This window comes from Podarcis gaigeae (genome assembly GCF_964106915.1).
Source record: "Podarcis gaigeae genome assembly, chromosome: 5".
NCBI lineage: Eukaryota > Metazoa > Chordata > Lepidosauria > Squamata > Lacertidae > Podarcis > Podarcis gaigeae.
Genome location: NC_139681.1, coordinates 86,713,898 through 86,725,919, shown reverse-complemented (window position 1 = coordinate 86,725,919; position 12,022 = coordinate 86,713,898). Strand labels below are relative to the sequence as shown.

Here is a 12,022-nt window from a genome sequence, read left to right as displayed (position 1 = left end):
GAGCATCCTGGCCAGTTAATGGCACAAACGGGCTACTATGCCAGAATCCATGCATGGCAGAGGAAACAAATCATGGGGGGGGGGGGAGCACAGACCCTTCTTTAAATGAATGGTATAACTTATCTCTGGCAAACTGTGCTAGCTTACAAAACAACTACAAGACGTAAAAGGTTCACTATGGCAACTGACTTTGCAGGGGGAGATGCTGGTTTTTTCCACATTTATGAATCAGCAGAGTGGAGGAGGAGGCGGCCTGCCACCCACTTATGGCAACCTCTGAAAAGGATCACTGGATTAATGAGGGATAATGTCTTCAAAGAACAGGTGGGTTATTCATTATGGATGCCTCTTTCCATATAGCTTCCGCCATCTCTGCGTCATGTGATGCTATTCGTTTATTTGCTTACTTACTCAGGACATTTATAAAATACTTGCTAAAAAATATCAACAAGCGGCGCACAAGTCCAACTATATGCAAAACGTGACTGAAATCCAAAAAAAACAACAACCCATAACTAAAAATCAAATATGCACAAAAAGCATCATGGAAAACAAAGGTAAAGACTGAATTGTGTGTCCGCACAGGCTTGCTGAAACAAAGAAGTATTCAGCAGGCCTATAAAACAGTACTGCGAGGGTGCCTACCTAAGGACAACAGGCAGGGAGTTCCAGAGATCATGTGCCGGCACACTAAAATAATGGCTTCATTAAGTAGATGCTAAAAATACACATTAGAAGAAACTGACCAATCCCAGGTAGATGGCAACCCTACACAAAACTCCTTTCCCCTCCTGTAAGATGTGCCAAGAGGAAACCCCAGTTCTAAAATACTAAGTAAGAGTACAAGTCTCAAAAAAGAGTAACTGTGTCCCTTGGGCACACCCACAAAACTACCGTATTTACTCGAATGTCATGCACACCTTTTTTGTCCAAATTATGTCGCGAAATTTAGAGTGCGATTCGATGGCGTGTTTACATTCACCACCGAATTCTTTCCTTTTGGGGGGTTCAAGGTTTTGAAAACCGAGGTGCGCATGAGATTCGATGGCGCGTTACGTTTGAGTAAATACAATACTCCAAATTTCACCGAACGCCACCACTCATCTGGCCTCCGTAAAGCGGGACAGTTATGCATGCAGTTCAGCCTATAAACATTTCAGGTATGGACTTGGAAAACTTTATAAAAGAAATGTCTCATCACTATCCCAGCAATGACCTCAGATCGGTGGATGAGCTCACCCATTTTAAAAATGGCAAGTGATTCAGTTTCCATGAGAGACCAGACATGAGCTAGGTTTGAAGCACAAGCTATCCAACCACACCAGTTATTGGACTGATTATGCATAGAACTTCTGGATTGCTCTCTGTAGCTTTCTGCCAGGAGAGGACTGTGACCAAGAAGACGATGGCGCAAGCAAGAAGGAACATAGACAACACTGCCCAGAAAATACTGTCAGAAACCATCTTGTTCTCTTGGGAGAGGAAAGACTTCCATGATTCCATTATCTCCATCATAATTATTTAGCCAGAAAAAACCTAGCAATGATAAGCAAGCAGATACTGTGCTAAAGCAATCCAAATTCAAGTTGAATTCTGTGATGCATGGATTCCTTTTCTGCTTTTAAAAACATAGGAAGTTGTCTCCTGCAGGTCTAGTCACTGATGCGTCAAGAACAAACCTCGGTTTACAGCTCATGGTTCCTCTGGATTGAGACCAACCACAAACTTGGATGACACGCTATGCCAAACCATGGTGTAGAGCATAGCAAGAGCAGCAAAGGTGATGCAAACGGCCACAATCTCCTCTCCAGGAGCCTGCCTACTTGAGCTGAGCCATGCAAACTGAGCCAGTGTATTTAAAGCAGGGGTTGGCAAGGTTTACCTCGCCTGGGCCAGTTCACTCCAGCGGAGATCCCTCCATGGGCCGGATCGCGCCCATCCGCGATTTCCAGCGTCTGCATCTGCGCAAATGCAATTTCCGGTGCCACAGAAGCAAGTCCCCACTGTGACGGCTTAGCGCAGCATGTGGGGACTTGCCAAGCAGGCGGCTCGGTTCGGGGGCGGTTCGGGGGCCAGTTAAACAACCCCCGTGGGCCGCTTGTGGCCCATGGGCCTTAGGTTGCCGACCCCTGATTTAAAGAATGGAAAGCTATTATGCCAAATATCTAATTGCCTCAGGAACACAAGATTCACACAAGCTACAGGTGCACAAGACAGGCTCTTTTTTTGAGGCAGACGTCCGATTCCCTTTTATAATCATACACTTTATAGCCCAAGACTGGGAAATCCTGTTTTTAATTGCTAGGGGAGCTGTGGTATAAAAATTAAATCCACACTTAAAAGCAAATCAAGCTAGGGTTCATTATCTTTAGCCATCAATTTCTAATCTGTGCATTGTCCATACGACAATGAGGAAAGGCTGGCTGTTATCTTCTGAAATTAACATGGCTTTCCCACAAACCAGAGTACTGAGAGGGGTTTTGAAATTTGCTGAGTGCAGCAAAACAGTTCTTATTGGCAGTAGCTCAGTGGCTGGACGTCTGCTGTGAATGCAGAAAATCCCAGCTTCAGCCTTCAGGTAGGGGTAGGAATGTCTCCTGGCTGAAACCCCGGTAGGCAACGTTGAGATAGATGTGCCGTGGTCTTTCCTTAAAGCCTCATATGTTCAATAAATAGCAAAGTCATCCTTCCTTTGCACCAAAGCATGAAGGGAAAATGAAATGGAATGCATTCAGTCAAGGAATGACAAAACAAGGTGTGGGGAAGAGGTAATTTCTACCCTAGGCACCACATTTTTAGGTGCCTAGATTTTTCCCCTAGCCTTTGTTTACTACTTCATACAATATAAATACACACTCAAGCCTTTTTAACCTCTTTGGCCTTGTCTCTACCCTGTATCATTTCGGCTACTTGTTTACATTGAACCACCCCCAGGAGAGAGAAAAGCAAGGAAGAAGATGAGACCCACAAACCCCATTTCACTTGGCCTTGTTAGCCGCTTTGAGACTCCTTAGGGTAGTGATAAAGCGGGATATCAAATCCAAACTCTTTTTCTTCTTCTTCTTCTTCTTCATCTCAGAAGCTATGTGAACGACAAGGGATGGTATGCCCTTATGGCAAGTTAAAAAATGAACTTCCTAATGAATAATTGGAAAAGTTCCCTGAGCTTACGAGCTTTAGTGGAGTGAATTAGACAGTTTTTCTGCCCCGTGCAAAATAAATTAAGCAACAGCACCATTACAGGAATGATTCCGCGAAGCAGCCACCCACAAGTATTATGGGAGAATATTCTAACGATGACAAGATGCCACTTTTTTATTATTATTATTATTTTAATCAAAACACCTCCTGTCTGCCTCCCACAAATATGCTTCCTGGGATCCACACAAGAGCTGACTAATCTGCAAGTTCCCACCCCACAGCCCCAGAATCCACCCTTTTGGAAACAACAATAATAATAATCCACAGAACCGTCTTCTCCCTGCCAAAGAAAGTGAATGTCCATTTCCTACCCCCAATTCTTCCTACCAAGAGGAAAACAGACATTAGCACTGAATATTAGGCTAGAACCACATGCCAGTTTTCTATAGGAACATAGTGTCAAGGCCTAAGAGCAGGCATAGGCAAACTCAGCCGTCAAGATGTTTTTGGGACTACAAATCCCATCATCCCGGACCACTGGTTCTGCTACCTAGGGATGATGGGATTTGTAATCCCAAAACATCTTGAGGGCTGAGTTTCCCTATGCCTGCTCTTGGGCCTTGACACTACGCTCCTATAGAAAACTGGCATGTGGTTCTAGCCTAATATTCAGTGCTAATGTCTGTTTTCCTACATGAGTAGAATGTGTGCTTTTATTTAAAATGCATCTCTGGGTTATTTGTGGGGGCAGAGGAATTCGATCATTATTTTTTCCCCAAAATATAATCCGGCCCCCCACAAGGTCTGAGGGACAGTGGACCGGCCCCCTGTTGAAAACGTTTGCTGACCCCGCCTAAGATGAAAGGGAGAACCTGGTAGAGAATCAGTGTTTCACAGGCCTCAGGCCTTCATATATCTGTAAAACAGGATTTATTTATTTTTCATATGGAAGAACACTCGGTAATGCTGCTGCCCCCTTGCCCAGCAACAGTATGAAGACCAAAACCGTAAGAAAAAAGTCAGGCCGTAAACATCCCACTAACATCAACAACTGGTCACAGCTAGACATTTAAAGCAGTGTCATTTTATCACTCATAGGTTCCCTCAAAGAATCATGGGAACTGTAGTTGGCTAAGGGCGCCGGGACTTATAGCTCTGCAAGGGGCAAACTACACTTCCCAGGAGTATCTGGAGGAAGCCATGACTGCTAAAGTGATATACCGTATTTTTTGCTCTATAAGACTCACTTTTTCCCTTCTAAAAAGTAAGGGGAAATGTGTGTGCGTCTTATGGGGCAAATGAAGGCTGTGCAGCTATCCCAGAAGCCAGAACAGCAAGAGGGATTGCTGCTTTCACTGCGCAGCGATCCCTCTTGCTGTTCTGGCTTCTGAGATTCAGAATATTTTTTTCCCTGTTTTCCTCCTCCAAAAACTAGGTGCGTCTTGTGGTCTGGTGCGTCTTATAGAGCGAAAAATATGGTAAATGTGTTTTAAATGGGTGGTGCCAAGAATCATCTGAGAAAAAACTTTGCCTTTGCCTTTTTGGCTATACTTCATCCTAGTGTAATTACACCAGATTCCCTCCATTTCCTGCTTCTTGTTGCAACTGCACTTCCCATACCCCTCTGAAACGAACAGAAGGCTTGAAAAAGATGCTCTGTCCGAAGAAACACGGTCCATTTAGCAGCGATTTCCCCATTCCTCCTTGTTTTATCTCACTGGGCATATATCGCTGTTATGCTTGGGAAATCTGAGGCAGAGAGATTATCTTATCCCCAGTCACTCAGCAAAGTCAGGATCTGAATTCACTTCCAGACCCAACTCTACAGATCTTTAAGCAAATCCCCTAGTGTGCAGATCGACACTAAGGCTAATCAGTGAGGAACTGCAAAGCGCACTCAGCGGAGGCCTCTCTCTCCGGTAGGAAGGAAATCAGTGGTAAAAATTCCAAACATTCCAAGCTGCACCTAGAATTACCACTTCTGCATGAGAGATCGGTGGTGAGCAGACATGATACAAAGGAGGTGGTTGGGGAACCTTTATAGGATTAGCACAGCGCATACTTTGCATCCAGAAAGCTTTGGGTTCAACGCCCCCCCCCCAAAGCTCCAACCTGCAACCCCAGAAAGATGTAGCAGTCTGCTGGCCTTCCAACTGACAGCCTGATCCCAGGTGAGTCAGCACCAGCACTCCTATACAAAAATATACTGTAAAAAAACGAAAGAAATTGGTCCCCAAATGCATGTTTGGTTTGTAGGTGGGCCCTAGGTCTGAAAATGCCAAAGACTGCAAAGCTCAATGGTCTGACTCAATATAAGCCAGCCACACACTTCTGCAGCCAGAGTAATCAGTTCCAAACACAATTTTCCCCAGGTTTTAAACAGGGCCCCCCCTCCACATTTTTTTTTTTTGAGAAGCACATTCTTGACACTTGAGTCTTCACTTCCTCCTCCTCCTCCGCCCACTCCTTTGCTACAGCCTTCCCCTTCCATCCCACAGACAAGATCTCAACTGTACAAACGCCAGAAGATAACTGCTGGCGGAAAAGAAAAGAAAAATGAGAAAGAAAAGGGGTGCAATTAAAAGATTCTGCCTTCAGAGAAAGCGCTACCCCCCCCCCAACTCTTTGGCCTTGGTCCGAGCGAATTTCTCTTTGACGGAATGGCAAAGCACATCATCAGAGAGGCAAAAATGAATAAAAGTAAGAGCTAATTAAGTGAAATGTTTTCAAGGATGGGGAGGGAGGGAGAAGCAAGAGTTTTTGCTTCGCAAAGTTTTTCTTCTCCTCCTCCCCTCCTTCTTCCAGCGTTCCATTTCCTGGTAATGTGCCATTTTGTTCGAAGGGGGTGGGTGGCGGTAGGAGAAGAAAGCGTCTGGCACGGGAAATCAAAAGTTTCCAGATATATATATTTTTTTAATTTCCCCCCTCCTTTCTCCACCCCCCCCCGCTCCGTTTGCCAGTGGCGTCAGCGAGGAAGGGAGGGGCCTGGTGGGAGGACGGGCTGGAGGAGAGACGTCTGCGTGTGTCTCGGTCTCTTTTCTCCAACGTGCCCCCTGGATCCAGACATTTTGGAAAGGCTTCGGCTCGCCTTTCCAACGCGCAAAAATTAATAACAAACACCGGGGGGACCGGGACCGGGTAGCCCCCGGCTGCGTTGCAACGACAGGAAGGAGCAGCAGCGCTGGCTGGTTTGCTTCCACCTGAAGGGTATCAAAACCTCCTCCCTCCAAGGCATCATCCCAGAAGGGGGCTGCGAGGCAGTGCGCGACGCTGGCGCGCAGCGGAGGAACCCCGGGCCAAACCTTCGCCTTTGCGCGGGCCGGATTCCATTCCCCCGTCTGGCCCTCCCCGCTTTGCTCACGCGCAACACAACCCCCTCCCCCAGGTCATTGGCAGGGAGGGGCACAGTTTGCATTCACGCACATATAAGATCCCATATGGAGACAAGGAAAATCCCATTTTTACGCTTCCCAACGGGGGTTGGGTGTGTTGTTGCTGTTTTTTGCATTGAAACCTGCGTTGCTTTGTTGCTTTTTTAAGAAATATATATTTTAAATAATGCGATCCTTTAAGTTTGATGTGGATTGAGGGCAAGCCGGGAGGCCGGAGATGGAAGCCCCTGTTTAAAGCACACGATAGGAAGTGCGCCCAAGCAAAAGGGCGGGCAGCCGGGCAGAAAAGGCAGCGGCGAGGAGCCTGTCTGGATTGCTAGGTTATGATGGTGTGTCTGTCTCCCTCTCTCGCCTTCCCAGTAAAAAAAATAAAAATGCTCCGGCACCAGCAGCAAACCGTTTTCATCCCTCCTCCATTCCACGCAACCAGACCCACATATATATATATAATCAGGCGCCCGCGTCTCCGCCGCTAACCCTTTGCATCCAAGGCCTCGTTCCCAAGCCAAATTCCAGGAAATGGGCGGGGGGGGGGGGGAGAGCGAGAGAAGGAATGGACTTCTCCTGCCACTCTGAATTTGCAACGGCGAGGAAATCGGTGCCCAACCAAGAGCACCCGGAGAGAAACGCATTCTTTTTCCCCCTCTCCAAAAAAAGAGAGTCTACTTCGCATTCTCTTCTTCTGTTTCCCCCACCCCAGCAAACATTTATCTCCATTCCCCTAAAAAAGAAGAACTGAGCAAGCCGTGAGTCCCTAGTTGCTCCTTCCAGAGAGTTTGCGTAGGCAAGGACCCGAAAGTACTGGAAAAAATAGTGGTGTAACTTAAACGAGGAGTAATTGGGCAATGAGGCGGCGAGGGAGAGAGGGGCGCACGGATCGGAGAGATCCTAAAGGCGCCGGGCAAGGAGCAAACTGGAAAGAGAGAAAACCCAAAACTTTCCGGAGATCCCTCATTGCCCCTTCTCTCCAGGGAGCCTTTGCTCCCCCCCCCCCTTTATTCCCCACCGCCTTCCCGATCCCGACCCCCAAGGCAAGCCCAGGCTAGACGCATCCTTTTGAGCACACACACCGTTCACACTCGGGGAGTTTCCACTTCGGAAACAAAAGGAATCCGGATTGGGAAGAGGCGTGGGGGGGGGGGGCGTAGCAAAACCCACTCGGAGTAGTAAAAGGCAGAGAGGTGTTGGGGGGGGGGGGAGAGAAGCTCCAGTATTTCCGAGTTATATTAAACTCGGCGTCTTTATTTTTTAAATTGCAATCAGAATACAAGCCCCGGAGCGAATCTTTTCTTTGCATTTGCAAACCGGGGCGGGAGGGGAGGGAAATTCGCCTCTCGCTTGGCATTTTCTAGCCGGGGGGGGGTTGATATGGGGGGGTGTGGGAAGGAGAGAAAGAGAAGCCTAATAAGAGAAGCCTTTCCGCTTACCTTGTGTTGGAAACGGGGGCTCGGGGGTGCTGTCTTGTAGAGAATGGCCCTGCTCGTTCTTCGGAAGAGGGAGGCGGGCGGGCAAGTCCGGTAAATCCCCGGGCTGTGTGGCTGGGCGGGCAGGCGAGCGAGCTGGAATAACTACCAGTAGGGTTTGGTGGGGGATTCCGCCATGTCAATGATGTCGGACCACATGGGGATTTGTGACCAGCCCACATACCATACAGTCTGGATTAGAAGCTACTGTGGGAAAGGAGAGGGGGAGGAAAAAAAGAAATCAGCTGAGGAGGGAGGCGGGCGCAGAAAAACCAGAGCCTGGAGGAGGAAAAGGAGAGGGTGGGGAGAGAGAGGGGGGGAAAAGAGGCACTTTGCAAATTTATTAACCGCCTTGCGTTAAAAAATAAAGCACGGAGTGCTCCCTTTATTTCTTTTTCCCCTCCAGTAAGACTGAGGAGTTAAAAAAAATTACAGTAAGATGATGATGTTAGGAGCAAGCGACTCTACCCAGACTGCCATCTCCAACACACTTTGCTCAAGAGTAAACCCTACTGGGACACACTTTGCAGAGCCTTACTGAACTCGAGTAAGAGCGCACAGGTCCGAGCTGCATGCCTGCGTGCCAATGCACTCTTTTTCCCCTTTTTTGATGGGGGGGTGTACTCTTCCCCCCCCCCCATTTCTCAGTCTGTACAAGCGTGCATTGGATCAGACTGCGAAGAAGAGGAAGGGGGCGCCTTTGAACACACGCCCCCCCGCGCGCATTCTCCCAGGATGCGCTAATTCATTCCTCTCCCATTCAACCGCCAGACACCCCGTTTGCGGTTTGTTACCCCGCAATAATCCCCCGCGAGGGCACATAAAACAAAATCAATTAATAACAGTTTAGTTATGCTGTGCCTTAACATTAATCTCACCCGCCCATCCATGCTGGCGACAGAACGGGGATACAGAATAATTGCCCCAACAACTGCAAGTTGAAAACCAAGTTGGTCATTTCTTCCAAAATAACACAAGAGTTTTGTGTGTGTGACGCAACAATCTTAATTATGCCTGCTCATTCACTATGTTCAAAGAAACAGTTTATTCTCAACTGGAAGTATGGATTGGGTAGCACATTTTATTTTTAAAAAAACCCATAAGTGATTTTTTTTTAAACAATGCCATCCTATACACCTCTACTCAGAAGTAAGTCCTACTGAGTTCAATGCGGCTTACTCCAGCGTAAGTGGATACAGAATTCCTGCGTTTAAAAAAAAACCCACCATGACTCAGTATATATGGAATGTCTGCAATGCTCTCTTTATATAGTTTTTTTTCCTTGAAATTAAAAGAAACTGCAACATAGTGTGTTTGTTTTTAAGCATACTCTTTTAAATAATAAATCTAAAAGCTGTCCTGAGAAGTCACCCCTCCTGGTCACAGATGTGTGGGGGTGGGACTGGGACAGTTTCCTGGAAAAGGCACTCTGAACATGCTTAGGAGCAGCCCTCTTATCCCAGCACATCCCAGCTGTGCCTTGGCATTCGGAACAGTGTCCAGGAGGCCTGTAACATCCACCAACAAAATAATATGAAGCAGCTGTTACATTGGTCTGACACAATGGAAGTCTGTCCACACTCTCATCCCATGCAAACAACTGGGAGCCATATGAAAATGGGCATTTCAAAAGGTTTCGAAACCAGTTTGGCTCCCTTAGCCACCATGCAAAATACAAACACAGATTGGGAGTGTTTTTATTTTGTTTTAAATATGCCATTTCCACTGCTTGTGAGAAGCCAAATCAACAATGAATCCTTTCTGAAGGGCATGCGCACTTTGAGTGAGATGCATCTCATGAAGAAGGATACCAGAACCCACAGAAATTCATGCCATAGTAACGCAAAGGTTCACTCCATCTTGTATTTATTAGTACTGCAATATCCTTTGTTGGTTTTTTGCTGCGACTCACATGGCTTCGGTGCCCCTCAGGCAAATTCTATAATCACACAGATCTTTATTCTAAATTTGTTGTTTTTTAAATGAGTGTTGTGGAAGGTGTCAGCATGTGAAAGTGAATGCAGGAATATTTAACTCTGGCCTGAGGAAAAGCCCGCCATGCAAATTCAGAACTTTGCATGCTTTTCTCCCCAACAGAAGATAAGCAATTGCAGTATTTTGTCTCACCTATTGATATGTCCTATCTAACACCAATGCAGCAAAACCACAGAGCAGCACCTAGATCAAAGGACTGTATATCCTCCATGTGTCTGTTGTTAGCACACAACTCGACACAGAAATCAAAAACATTCTCAAAACCTCAGCTTCCTCCTCGTTTCATATATCAAATTGTTAACGGAGCAAGTTTTCTGAAGTTTCGAATTAATCAAAGGATAAAGAAATGAGTAAGTTCCTAGCCATCACATAAAAAACTTTTAATAAGTCTCTGGATCAGATTCCAGAACCCAGGCTGGAGGGCGGGGATTATGACCTCCATTACTCAGAGAGCGAGGTCACAGTGACTTGTGTGCAGCTGACTTTCTCTTCCTTTTGCCTGGCAAAAGAAAGAAGAAAAAATAAGCCACTTACACAACAGGCAGATTTTCCAGCATTCACCTTTCATTCAGATTACATAATTTACAAAGGAAAGAGACTGAAAATTTGGTTTGGCACAATTTATACATGTGCCCTATTGGCATCAAATTACACTCAGTTTCATCCAGAGCTATTTTTCTAGAAAAAGAGGTTTCAGAACTCACCATGAACGCCACTCTTTTTCTCTTATAATGGCAAGGGCACCCATTTGAGAGGTGCCAGAACTCAGTTCCGGTGAGTTCCGGCTGAGAAAAAGCCCTGATGATATCAGAATATTTGATATGGCTGCCCTATCTCTTCCTTCCTTCCTTCCTTCCTTCCTTCCTTCCTTCCTTCCTTCCTTCCTTCCTCATTATTTCTTCCTTTTCGTCATCTTCTTTTCTTTGCGGTATGACAGAGAAGCAACCTTTAAGGTGGCTGTATACTTTATGACTGGGACGCAGGTGGCGCTGTGGGTTAAAGCCTCAGCGCCTAGGACTTGCCGATCGAAAGGTCGGCGGTTCGAATCCCTGCGGCGGGGTGCGCTCCCGCTGCTCGGTCCCAGCGCCTGCCAACCTAGCAGTTCGAAAGCACCTCTGGGTGCAAGTAGATAAATAGGGACCGCTTACCAGCGGGAAGGTAAACGGCGTTTCCGTATGCGGCTCTGGCTCGCCAGAGCAGCGATGTCACGCTGGCCACGTGACCCGGAAGTGTCTCCGGACAGCGCTGGCCCCTGGCCTCTTGAGTGAGATGGGCGCACAACCCCAGAGTCTGTCAAGACTGGCCCCTACGGGCAGGGGTACCTTTACCTTTACCTTTACCTTTACCTTTACCTTTACCTTTACCTTATACTTTATGAAACCCATGCCTAAAATGTACTTAAAAATTGGTTGCTGTTAAACATATATTTCTAAAGTTTTAATTTGTTATAAACTTTTTATAATTACACAATTACATGCAGAAGAGCATGTCTGGGTGATCTAGGAATGCTGCAGATTAATTTTAGGGGTCTGAGATGGTGAGTTGGGTTTCTTTAAGGTGCAGGCCTCAAATCAAAATCAATGGCTCCCTATAAACCTATAAACCCCTATAAACCTTTTACTTGTCTTTTTACATTCCCCTCTACAATTACTAAGAAATTCTTCCTGAAAACCATATTTATAATGTTCCCGATGGTGTATGTGGTTGAATATATTGTTGTTATTACTTATTAATCACTTGCTACCTAAAAAAAGTTTCCAAGTGACTTATATTTCACCACATAAATGCATTATACCATAAAAAACGAAGAAAGGTCATATAAAACATATTTCTTTTTATAATTCAAGCATACACACTGTCAGCACACTGGTGCATTCAATTATCACAATATATCACACACTCCATTTTTAAAAAAACACATTCCTTTACCCACAGTTATATTAGTTAATCTTCCAAAATTCACTAACTCCCAACTCTTCAAAATCCAATAATCTAGGGTGGTTCTTACTTTTTCCATTTGAAACAGATGAT

The 12,022-nt window shown here is 46.0% G+C and overlaps 1 protein-coding gene across 1 annotated transcript in view; it reads right to left on the bottom strand.

Annotated features, from left to right (window-relative positions):
• FNDC3B (fibronectin type III domain containing 3B) overlaps nt 1-8,210 on the bottom strand; it is a 274,382-nt gene extending 266,172 nt beyond the window's left edge. Inside the window, exon 1 of the mRNA XM_083739234.1 lies at nt 7,961-8,210. The gene's annotated coding sequence lies outside the window, so the exon portion shown is untranslated. The remainder of the gene's footprint in view (nt 1-7,960) is intronic.
• Nucleotides 8,211-12,022: the final 3,812 nt, after the last annotated feature.